We start from the raw sequence: 11780 nt of genomic DNA on the forward strand, positions 1-11780 counted from the left end.
AGAACAGAAAGAAGTTCAGTTCAGCAGCGGAGGCAGCGGAGGCCAGCAGGTCACACACACAAGCCCCAGCCTCACAGCCTCCTACGCCCGGACCTCTCACTTCCTGGGCACCGAGAGCGGGGTCCTCTTGCACTGGGGTCTCTGGGTCATTCCATTGCCAGTGGGCTGATTGCCTTAAAATGCTCAGTTGGGTAAAAACACCTTTTGTACAAGGAAGTTCTGTAAGAACGTGCCACCAGACAGAACCAGTTGTGGGCTGTACTCCTCCCATCTCCAAACCCAGCCCAGGAAAAATCTGATCCTCTTCCAAGGAGAAGTGATGGAGCACAGTCGAAAGTCAGAAGAGGATTCCCAGGTAGCTTGGGCTACGAGAGAGTAGAGAGGTCCCTGGTGTGGAGCCCAGCTGTGATGTTGCACTGCAATGCAACTGGCCCGGTAGAAGCTGGGGTGCACACAGGGCACATTCACAAGAGAGGGTGGGAGCCGATGTCCCCACCCCTTCCACCTCCACTCTGCATGTCTCCAGGAGCCCAGAAGACACAAGGCATTTCCGCAGATTTATGTCCCCAAAAGTTACATAGGAGCTGAGACATGGTCCACATAAGAGGGAGTCACCAAACATATGACTGAAGGCCAGAGCCCACGCCAAGCTGAGGCCTCTTCAGTGGACGGTGCCTGGTAGGCTCCTATGGTGACGCACAGCCACACAAGCTGGGCACCAGCGCTTCTCCCCAGGGGAGAATAAAGGAAAGGCAATCTCAGAATGAGATGAAACTCAAAATGGTTGAGTTCTCCTAACTGACTAAAGCATGTTCTGCCAGTAGGAGGAAAGGGGGCTCATCAAAAAGATTGGTGGCATCACAGATCAAGTCTGGGGTGGGTGTGACAAGGAAATCTCGGAATCTATCAGTGTGGGTTGTAACTCCAAGGGGCAAAGTAGCTGCCGGGCCTGACAGGCACAGGTGTAACGACACAGTCTTTCCTGTGTCATGAATGCCTGACAAGAGATAAATACAAACTGAATGCATTTTTATCTAAACTGAAGCCAGCAAAGGAAGCAGCACAAGCCATTGTGGACACAGATACAGCCAATAATTTCTTTGAAAATGAAGTTTAAAATCATTATTAATATTTCATAGTCAAAAGAAAATATTATCTTACTATTTAAATTTAACTGTTATGAACCACAGGGCCACCTGGAGAGGAAATAGCATTGTTGACCTACTGGAGGAAGACTTGTAGCTTAAATTTCTGCACACGGAGCCACTGTTACCTTACCAGATATCTGCTCAGGGGCTGGGGCAGTGATTGAAGAGAGAAGGATGAGTAGATAAAACTCAAGCTTCCTGATCCATAAGCAGATCTATACATGGTTGTGACGTAAGAATTATTACCGGCTTCATTCCTGTTTTGCTCACCAGGTAAATCAGATAGTATTAGGAACATGGTCTGTGAAGCCAAGCCCCGGCCACGCCATCTGCCAGCACCATGACTCACAGCAAGCTGCTCACTGGTTCCTTTCCCCCATACCCACCTCGCACACAGACATTCAGATGATTCAGGGATGTGTGCTGCAGGAAGCGCTCAGAACAGAGTCCAGTACGCAGTCGGGACCACTAACTTATTTAGATTTACCTACAGTGTTACTGCTGGCAATTTTGCTATGTCTATCTAGACTTTGTGTGGCGTATTACAATAGAAAGCCATATCTATCTACGGCTTTTGGTCTGCATACTAGCACCGGGATGGAACGGGTGTTAGTCACCATTGTTAACAACTAATGCTCAGCGCTGGTAGGCTGAAAGTGAGCTCTGTAATAAAAGGGAGGGCGAGGATTCAGGGCAGGGCTTCTCCAGCCACTTCCAGAGCTTTCATCAGGACATGAGCTGCCTTCACTGTGCTCGGCATGGATGTTGTCCTTCAGGGAGACACAGCCAGTAGCATTTCACCCAAAGACCCGGGTGCTCTGGGATCTAAGCCACCAAGGTGCAGGGGCCAAGGCATACAGGAGAAGGCAGCAGTGCCCCGGTCACTGAGGAGTTCAGCCATGCAGCTGGTCCATCCAGGGGCACAGCCACCTCCGGAGGCCACATCAGAGGGGCCACCCTGATGGCAAGGGGAGCAGAAACATTTTTGAAAGCCCTGGCCTGACAAGCCCTTCGACCGCTCTAAGTGAGGCCGAGTGAGATTTGTGATGGCTCTGAGTTTCAGCTAGCAATGAGAACGAATGGGACACACGGGAGAATTTGCTTTGACAATGTTAGAATTGGAGGCTTTTCAGAAACTTTAAGATGTGCGGTCATGGAAGGGCCTTTGTGTCACCGATGTGTGGGATTCAGAGCACCCATGACTGCTGGCTTTTTCTTTTGTTTGGAGAAGTGTAATCTGATGCAAGTCAAAGGGAACACTACTTGAGAGGTGCAGGTCCCAATTCATTCTCTCTCTCTCTCTCTCTCTCTCTCTCTCTCTCTCTCTCTCTCTCTCTCTCTGCCAGACTCCTTCATTCTGTCTTCCTTCATGAAGACTTAAAATAGCCAGCAAGGTTCACTGACTTTTCTACCCCATGAAGCAAGAAGCTGCGCACTGGCGGTTAAGCTCCTATTACGCTGGGAAAGACAAAACGTCACCCATAAAAGTTTCTTACTTGTTAGAGTAAACAATAGCATTCTATACAGTGTCCTAAAAGATGTCCAAGGTTAAAAATCCATCAGCTCAAAGAAATATGGAGGCCAGTATTCGCAGAGATCCTGCTGGAAGGGAGTGGAAATAAGCTTCACAATTAGATAATAGAGTCTTTCCATATTAACACAAATGATATTTTAAAATGAAAACATTAAGCCATAGGAAGCATAAGCTCCAGTATTAATGGGGCACATAAACAGAAAAAAATTGTTTTTGTGCTGTTTAATCTCAAAAATGGTTTAATGACCCTTATCTGATTATAAAAATGGCACAAGAAACTGTATTAGATAAATAGGACATTAAAAATACTGTTAACTGGTAAGCAGCTTGAAAATATCTAAATTAATGTAATTTTAAATCAAATTTAATACTCACTGAAGGAATATTAAAGAGAAGTCCTGGATATGGCTACGACACTGGCAGATTCACGCATGAATAAGGAAGTTAAGGAAATACAGAGAAAACAGACAGAAGAACAAATCAGAGTGAAAGCGGGGGCTGAGCTGGTTCCGGTGTGGCTTCTACCCTAGGCGTACCAGTCCCAGCACAGTAACACTGGTGACTAATGCGTGTTCTTTCAATGCATAGTCATGCCGTCCTACTACTTTAAATCTGGCCAGATGCTTTTCTCAGGAATTGGGTTAACTGAGCCTCAGGAATCCACCCTTGCATCAGACCAGAGAAAGCCTCTGACGCACGCATACTTGATGCTGCCAACCTGCTCCCTGCAGGAAGAGTCATGATCACTGATAAATGGTCATCCTTAGTCTCTTAAGTATTTGAGCTCTGTGTGGAGAAGCACCCACTCTGGAGGGAGCTTACAGGATGTCACATTGTAAGTCTTAATGCCCTCACTTATAGGCTGGAGTCTACCTCTGGGAGAGTCGCTACAATAGGACTGGCAGCAGAAACCAGCTCGGTAAGTGTGATTTGCTGTCCTCCTCCTCCTCAAATCCCACCTCTAGTGCTGAGGCCTTACCATCTTGATCCAACTGCAAGGTTCCAGCCTCAACTATCAGCCCCCGGGGAACCTCCGGGCGTGGGCTATGGTTTGTCAGATTGCTATCTCGGTACTGTATTACCGACTTTAAATATGCATGCTGCATCTATGATGACTGGAAACCAAGTAACCGACCCATGACATTTTCTGCATTCCCATTGCAAAATTGGAATCATTAGACTATCCCAGAGCCCTGACACCAAAGCCTGAGAGCCCAAAGGGAGCTACAAGTGCAGTTATTGCTAACAGTTGATGTCATCTATGACTATGTTGTTATGCTTTGTCTATTGGGTTGGGCTCTGAGGCTGGGTCCATTGTGAAGTGACTGTGGTGGCTTTAAAGAGTCCTGCAGTCAAAAAGGACCAAAGATCTCCATATCTCCATTCGAAGACACGACACTTACGTAGGTGTTCCCCTGCTCCTGATTTTGCAAAATCACAGAAAGGGTTTCCTCCCTCCATTTATCATGGTCTAATCTTTTAAAATGGAATTGGAAGAAACCCGACTGACAATCATCTCTGTTAATAAAGTTTCATTGTTTCATTGCCGTGTCTTTTCTCCAGAGATCTAAATGTTTTCTTACTTGTTCATGAATGTAACAGCCGCCTTCCCAAATCTACTGCCTGACTGAGAAGTGGAAAGAAATAAGATGATCTAAAAGGTAGCTTGTTTCTTTTCTTTTCTTTTTCTCAGACATAAAAGGTAAAGCAACCTGCTTCAGACATACAAGGGTAAGGTAACACACAAAGGTAAGGTAAACACCCAGGTTTTCCACCCCTTCTGTGAACACTGAGTTCTCTGTGAGAAGTTCCAATTGCATATAGTGTCACCCAGCCGGAACCACCTGCCACATTAGGGAAGCCAGTGCCGTTAGGTGATAACTCTTCCTTGCTTCCAGGAACTCCTGCTATCTGATCCTTCACATGAATGTCCAACATGGTGTCACTGAACATTCACCATATTGCAGGCACAACCCAGAGACAATTTTGTGTGGCGCTACTGAAATGGCTCAGGACCGACGGAGACTAATACAGGAGACGGGCCGAGAAGCTCCGTCATCTGTGTATTCCTGCAACCGAATCAGGACGTTATTATGTACAGTAAATTCAGCAACCTGTGACTTCCAATTATGAATTTTGTCAACTCAGTTTTTATGGTTTAATCAATCTGAGGAACTACTCTATGATGTAAGTTTTATCTGTTTCCTTTATTCTTTTGCAAATTCATTTTGGAACACTGCAGGTCACAATAAATAGCTTTATTTTTCAAATCACCAGAGTGCTGTACGCCACTGGCAACAGTGAAAAAAGATTATTTAAGCAAACAGTAATTTGATGTGATGCACCTCAAAATAGAACTAACCGTCCTATTGCAGAGCTAGGGCAACTGAACACTTTCTCAATTGACAATCAGGCAGGGTGCGTGAGGAAGGCGCGGGATAAACACCAGTGCTCACTTGACCTACCAAATATATTTGTTTGGGAAAATATAAATGACAAATTGACCTTCAGATTAATAGCTAGCATATTGGTAAAGTACAAATCACTTTTAACAGCCACATTACTTTAGTAAAGAGAAGCTGGCTAACTGCTCTTTAATTAAGTACACTTAATGACTTTAAGGGGATTAGTAGTCTTGTCTGATAATCAATAAGCAGGACGAGATGGCTGCCTCATAAACTGGGTTGGAAGAAGAAATTAATCTGCAAAGATTAGTTCCTTCTAGGTATTTTTATTCTTCTGGTGTGATTCCATGCAGCACCTAAGAAATGCATAATCCCAGGCAAGCGCATAGTTGTAACTCATTTGTTCATACTTATTTTAGCAAACATGATTTTAAAATAGTGCCAGAAATCCAAATGATGAATTACAGATCTTTTTCTTCAAATCCTTGACTGAATAATGCTGCAAAATTCTGTGCTACCCCATTTGGTAAGTGACTGGCAGATGAATTAGAGCTGGCTAGGGTGCCATGGTGCTTAGTTTCGGCATGAGTGGAATGAAGGAGGAGTCTGAGGTCCTTCGCAGCTCCGACATTTTATGCTTTAATAGAAAATAATTACAGATTCATTCTATACTTCCAGGCTGCCTCTGATCTTCATTTTGGCCTACACATTTGGTAAAAGCAAGCACAGTGGACCAAGAAAGAATTTTGAAATGCATTATCAAGGCGGAACAGAACAAATAAATTAAAAATGGATGAATTGTTTGACGCACTGCAGTACAGTGGAGACGGGAGATGGATGGTGGGAATGGGGTAGAATTCAGAGATGTCAGCCTTGGAGCGATGGATGCTTGGGTCGGCCCCCGATCCCTGAACTCATGAACCGCAAACTCAGATGTACTGTTCTCTTCCTCTTCAGCATCTTTGTAGCTGTAGAATGCAGATTACCATCATCATAAGGTGATGAGCAGGTTTCCTTTCTTTTCTTTTTTTTTTTTTTTACAATTACCAGATTTTCCTGTATTAGTTTTATGTCTGCATATCCTGTTGAATTAATCTGTATTCCCAAAGTTATGAAGAAATTTATTGTTTTTCTTTTTGTAAAGGATTATTTTTACTTTCTATTTGGATCTACAATCCATTTAGAATTTAATTTTATGTAGAGTGCATTAGGATTTGAAATCATTTTTTTCTGAGTTTTTAAATTAATTTTATTGAGAAATAAATAGCAGTGAGACAGTTTCAAAATTGATTAGTAGGAGTTTTTTGATAATTAATACATTGCATATTGTTGTCTTCGTAGTAGTTATTTATAGTACAAGATACAGACATGATATCCTGTCCAAACACTATTAGTACAAATCTTTCTTCTCATTGAATTAAGAGTAAGTAGTTGTATATCTGTCCTAGCCATTTTGTATATACAGATACAAAATGGTCCTTCATTTGTGTCCCTTTTTTTTTTTGTTTAGTTTTGTCAGAGATGGGTATTTCATTGCATCTAAATACTGGAGATGTGAGAATTCAGCAAAATAATCCAATGAGTAGGTTTTCTAATCAAAGGGCAGATGCTTGCTTCCCGAAAAGCAGTTACCTTTCTGCATCCTGTATTCTAGCATTCCCACATGATCAGAAGCAGGCCCCTAGATGATGTTTAAGTTCCGTAAGACACTGCTGCCCTTCATACAAGACTGGCTTTTTCTTAAGGACGTTTCTTGCAGTCACACTGAACTTATCCATTATAAATATACGTCAATTATTACCCAAGAAAATTCCATTGCATGTACATATGCAATAAGGTAAAAGGATCAGGAGACCTAGCTAGCCAGCAAGAGATAAGTACCTATTTATTAGAAATAGTACACTAAAGGAATACATGCTTTATTTTTGGGATAAACACTGAAATTCCCAAACCTTAAAAGAGAAACAAAAACACACCAAGATAGTAAACTTTAGTAGCACTGGTGGTATTTCTGAGATCCTTTTTAAGGATTGGCTATTTAACTTCTGAAGATGACCCCTTAATCATAGAAATGACCCTCTCCTGTGGGAAAATGCAAAAAGTTTTTTTAGCACCAAATATCCAAGCAAGGGATTGAGTCCGCTGTGTAGGCCATACATAACAGTAACAGTGTCCTCATATTCTAGGAGGAAGAAATCTGCCCCACTCTGAAGTTCTCTTGTGAGACGACCCATCCCTACCCTGCAACAGAACACTGCCCATATTTTTAAATCTCATTGCCCTCCCATTCTTTTGTCATCTGTGCAAAAATAGATTTAAAAAAACAAGAGTAGCTTGCTTCTGGCTGTCTGTTATAGGCTGTAAATGTTTCAATCCTGCTGTATTTATCTCCTGGCAGCATGTGTCTTGGCGAACATTTCTGAAGCCCGTCCTTGGCTTGCGCACTGGGGCCTAAGTTGAGTTCCAGTGCAGGCCTTGCTTGCAACTCCTGCATGCTTTCATTGTGAGTATCTTATGCAGCTGCTGTTCTGATCTGTGTGTGAAGAGACACTGCAGGCTGTTCCCAATGCCGGTGGACTGAGAGCACTGCTGACGGACCTGCCGATTTTTCTCTAAAATGCTGCAATATACATGCATCATCTCCTCCTCTCTAGAAGTAGCCTGTTCCCAGAACCCTGAGCCACCACTGCACCCGAAGTCATCACTTTAATCAAGGCTCTCATCACAGCCCTGCTCACCCATTTCTCTGCAGACATGCTGACCTCAACAGCAATAAATTGTAATAGGTCAAAAGATTTTCTTCACTTACTTCCTGAACAGCCATTGTCACTTTAAAAAATCAAACATCAACCACTAACACTCATAAAAATTTCCCCCAAGGTCCCTGGCTATAAGATAAAATAATAATACAAAATTACCTTAGTTTCCACTGTGTTTCTCTGTCCCAGAGATGGCATACTACTGCTCCCAGCTCTCAAAGAGCAACTTAGAGAGGCAGGCGTTACCGGGGACTAATGTCTCATAGTTGAACTGGCTGAAACAGTACATGGGACAATCAAAAGATACATTTTAAGTACTTCATTATGGTAAATGACACCTTAGTGTCCACACCCTTCCGCACACTACCCCTCATGTGGAACATAGTTATAGCGCTGTTCTTCCCACCTTCCGAATCAGTTCTAGAAGTCTTGAGCTGTGAGTGCCTCCAAGCAATCTGTCAGAAGCATGGTGAGCACAGCAGCCGAGTTCCAGCCAACCGAAAGGTGGGCTCCTACACACGTGATGATGGCTCCCCCATCCGATGGCCCAGATCTGGCACTATGCAGCTTCTGGCTCCTCCGCACCTCAGCAAGACCATTCAAAAGTAAATGTTTTGAATCAGTCCCAGACATTGAGGCAGGCAGGACAGTATAACTAATGACATGCATGAGAAAGGATTTCCAGAACTGTTACAAAAAGGTATCAAGAACGATGGGATAAAGGCATCTGAAGTATTCTGAAGGGATTAATGGCAATGTATCTTTCACTATAATAAAAATTATAAAATCTAAACATTTCCCCGTATTTAACATACTTTCTAGATGCAATTTGTTATGGTTTTGTCTAAGTGTCCCCCCAAAGTTTCATGCAGCCATTGGGGCAGCTTCTAGAGTTTGTGATTAATTCATGATCCAATGCAGGGACTATGGGTATGAGTGCTACCCTTACCCTGGGGCAGATAATCTGCATACAAATGTAAGGAGGGGAGAAAGCCTTGTTAGCTGTCATAGTTGCTGCTCCTCTCTTTGCTCTTTGCTGTTTTCTGCCACCATGACCTGCTGCTCTCTGCCATGTGCCACTCTGCCTTGGAGCCAGGCAAGTATGGACTGAAACTTCCACTAACTCTGAGCCAAATAAACCTTTCCTTCCTTAATTTTGGGTGTCAGGTATTTTGTCCCAGCCATGACAGAAAAATAAGTGAGACAGAATTTGAAACCAGGAGTGGCGTCCTTGCTGTGACTGTATCTGATATGTCATTCAAGAGCATTTGGGAATGGTTTACGGGAAGAGATAGAAAAGGTTCGGAGATGTCTCCTAATAGAGTAAAGCTGGAACATCTTAGGCTGCTCTGTATAGAAGATTCTGGCCTGAGTTCAGAAGACCAGTATGCTGATAGAGATCCTTCCTGTAAAGACTAAGAAGGGGAGATTTATGCTGGGAAGAAGGACTCATTGGTTGTTGTACTCCAGATGATTTGTATTATGGCTTGACAAAAAGTTTGTCTGAATTTCACTTACGTTCAGAGACTTTGCTTGAGACTGAGATTAAACACAATGGACTAACTAATCTTGCAAAAGAAATTTCAAGGCAGTGAAATGCTGAGGCAGAGGCATGGCTATTGCTGAGGGCTTTTAGATAGATTGTGTTGAGAATCAAGAGCAAGGAGCCCAGCAGGACAATTTAAAACATGACTTTGACCAGAAAGGAAGCACCAATAAAGCTGTGGATTGCAAAGATAGAACTGAGAAGATCTCCATTGTGGAGAAGGAACAGAATAGCAAAGATGGCCTGAGGGCATCACAGGAAACAGCCAGTCTCCTCTCTTCACAGTCTCAAAACTGCAAAAGTCAAAGACTTTGCTTTGAGGAGAAAGCTGCAGAAGTCCATGTTATAGAACGGTGGCGACAAAGAGAATTTGTTTCTTGGAATCAGGCTCAGAGTGCTCAGTGATTCAGGCACTCAACCCCTACACTGAAGAGAGACGAAAACCTGGCTACTGCTCTGCTGGCAGCAGACCTTGGCATCACCAAGTGGCATCGATTTTAGACACATGCAGGATGCAAGAGTTCTGAGGTTAAGTAAGATTCCACCTAGATTTCAGAAGAAGGCCTTGGAGGCCATGCAGCATGCCGCAGGAGGGCAGTGTGTGAAGCTGTGAGTGAGAAGCCTACAGTGCAGTGGAGACCTCAGAATTTTGTAAAAGCCTGAAACATGGATCATCTAAGGACTATTGCAAGAAGGGAGCAGAGCAGACCTAAGAGAGAAGTCATGGGAATTACCACCAAAAGTGCCACAGAGGTGGAGCCACATGGAGCTCACAATTCGCCACAGATTGCTTCAGATGTTCCACATGGAACTGCAGGACTTCATGTTTGGCCTTTTGGATTGTGGACTTGCACTGGTCTCAATACTTTGTATCCTGCTATTTGTACCTTTTGGAATGCTAATATTTTTCTGGTACCATTGAATATTGGAAGTGTTTAACTTTTTATTTGTACAGAAGTTCGTAGCTAAGAATTTGCCTTAGATCTCAGAGGAGACTTGGGACTTGGACTTTTCAGAAATGTTGAACCTGTTAAGACTTTGGCAACTCTTAGACATGGACTAAAATGCTTTGTGCATAAAAGGATGTGCATGAGTCCTTGAGGGGCCAGGACTGGAATGTTATTGTGTATGTCTGGTTGTCAATGCAAAGTATCATGCAGTCATAGGAGTGGCTTTTAGAGTTTGTGATTAATTCGTGATCCAACACAGGGATTATGGGTCTGAGTGCTGTGCTTGGCTTAGGGTGGGTAATCTGCATATAATATAAGGAGGAGAGAGGAGCTTGCTAGCTGCCACAGCTATTTTCTTTTTCTTTTTCTTTTTTTTTTTTTTTTTTGTGGAACCGGGGATTGAACTCAGGCCCTTGCGCTTGCCAGGCAAGCACTTATTCTACTGAGCTATCTCCCTGGCCCCTGCCACAGCTATTTTCTCTTCCTTTGCTCTTTGCTGTTTTTTGGCACTATGAACTGCTGCCTCCCTACACGTGCCACTCTGCCTTGGAGCCAGCCAAGTATGGAATGAAACCTTCACTAACTGTGAGCTAAATAAACCTTTCCTTTTTTAAATTTTTTGGTGTTGGGTGTTTTGTCCCAGCAATGAGAAAACAGCAATTGAGGAAGAATTATATTATGAAATTTTAAGATGGGATCTTGCTTTGACTAATACTACGCTGCTTAAAGGCAGCAAGTGAACAATCAGGAAGGAAAAAAATTCAGAGTTCATCCAGTTGAAGAGAGAAGCACCTGCAAGGGTGCCTTCCTCCTTCCTTTCTGAGTCTTACACATGGGTCTGTCCAAAGTCAGGGGACCCAACACTTTTACAAGGTCTCCAAGGACTAGCTGAAATATTGTAGAAAGGAAATGCAAGATTTGGGGGAAGAAACCTTAATAAGGTTTCTCCACTTTCACCTCCAAATTCATCTTCGAGACCATGGAGAAAGCTCCTCAGCCCGTCAGAACTGACTCGTCTTCCATAAACACCCATCTCATGAAGCTCTTAGGGGACCCCAGTCTTGTCTATGTAAAGTACCCAGCATGATGCTCAGTTATTGAGCAGTGAGTTTTAAAATAGGCCCTTAACTAAAAAGGCAAATAATTTAATGGTGCCCATGCCCATAAATCCTAGCTGATTCATCAACAGCAAGAAGGCCAGGGAAGATCCAAAGGAGAACCAAGAGTTTTCAGAAAGCAAGACTGGTCCCTGGGCAGAAGGACCTCCTGGGAAGAAGCAAGGAAGATGGCCCCACATAGTCTTCTGGAACATTCTTTGACTGTTCTGCTCTGTACAACAATCTTTAATCAAGGAGCAATGAAATTTTGTTCATTCAGATTATAATTTCTTTTACCTTTCAATGTTTTCATTTGTATCTGCCTCACAAAAAAAGATTTT

The sequence above is a fragment of the Octodon degus genome, unplaced genomic scaffold (genome assembly GCF_000260255.1).
Source record: "Octodon degus isolate 3935 unplaced genomic scaffold, OctDeg1.0 scaffold00017, whole genome shotgun sequence".
In the NCBI taxonomy this organism is placed as follows: Eukaryota; Metazoa; Chordata; class Mammalia; order Rodentia; family Octodontidae; genus Octodon; species Octodon degus.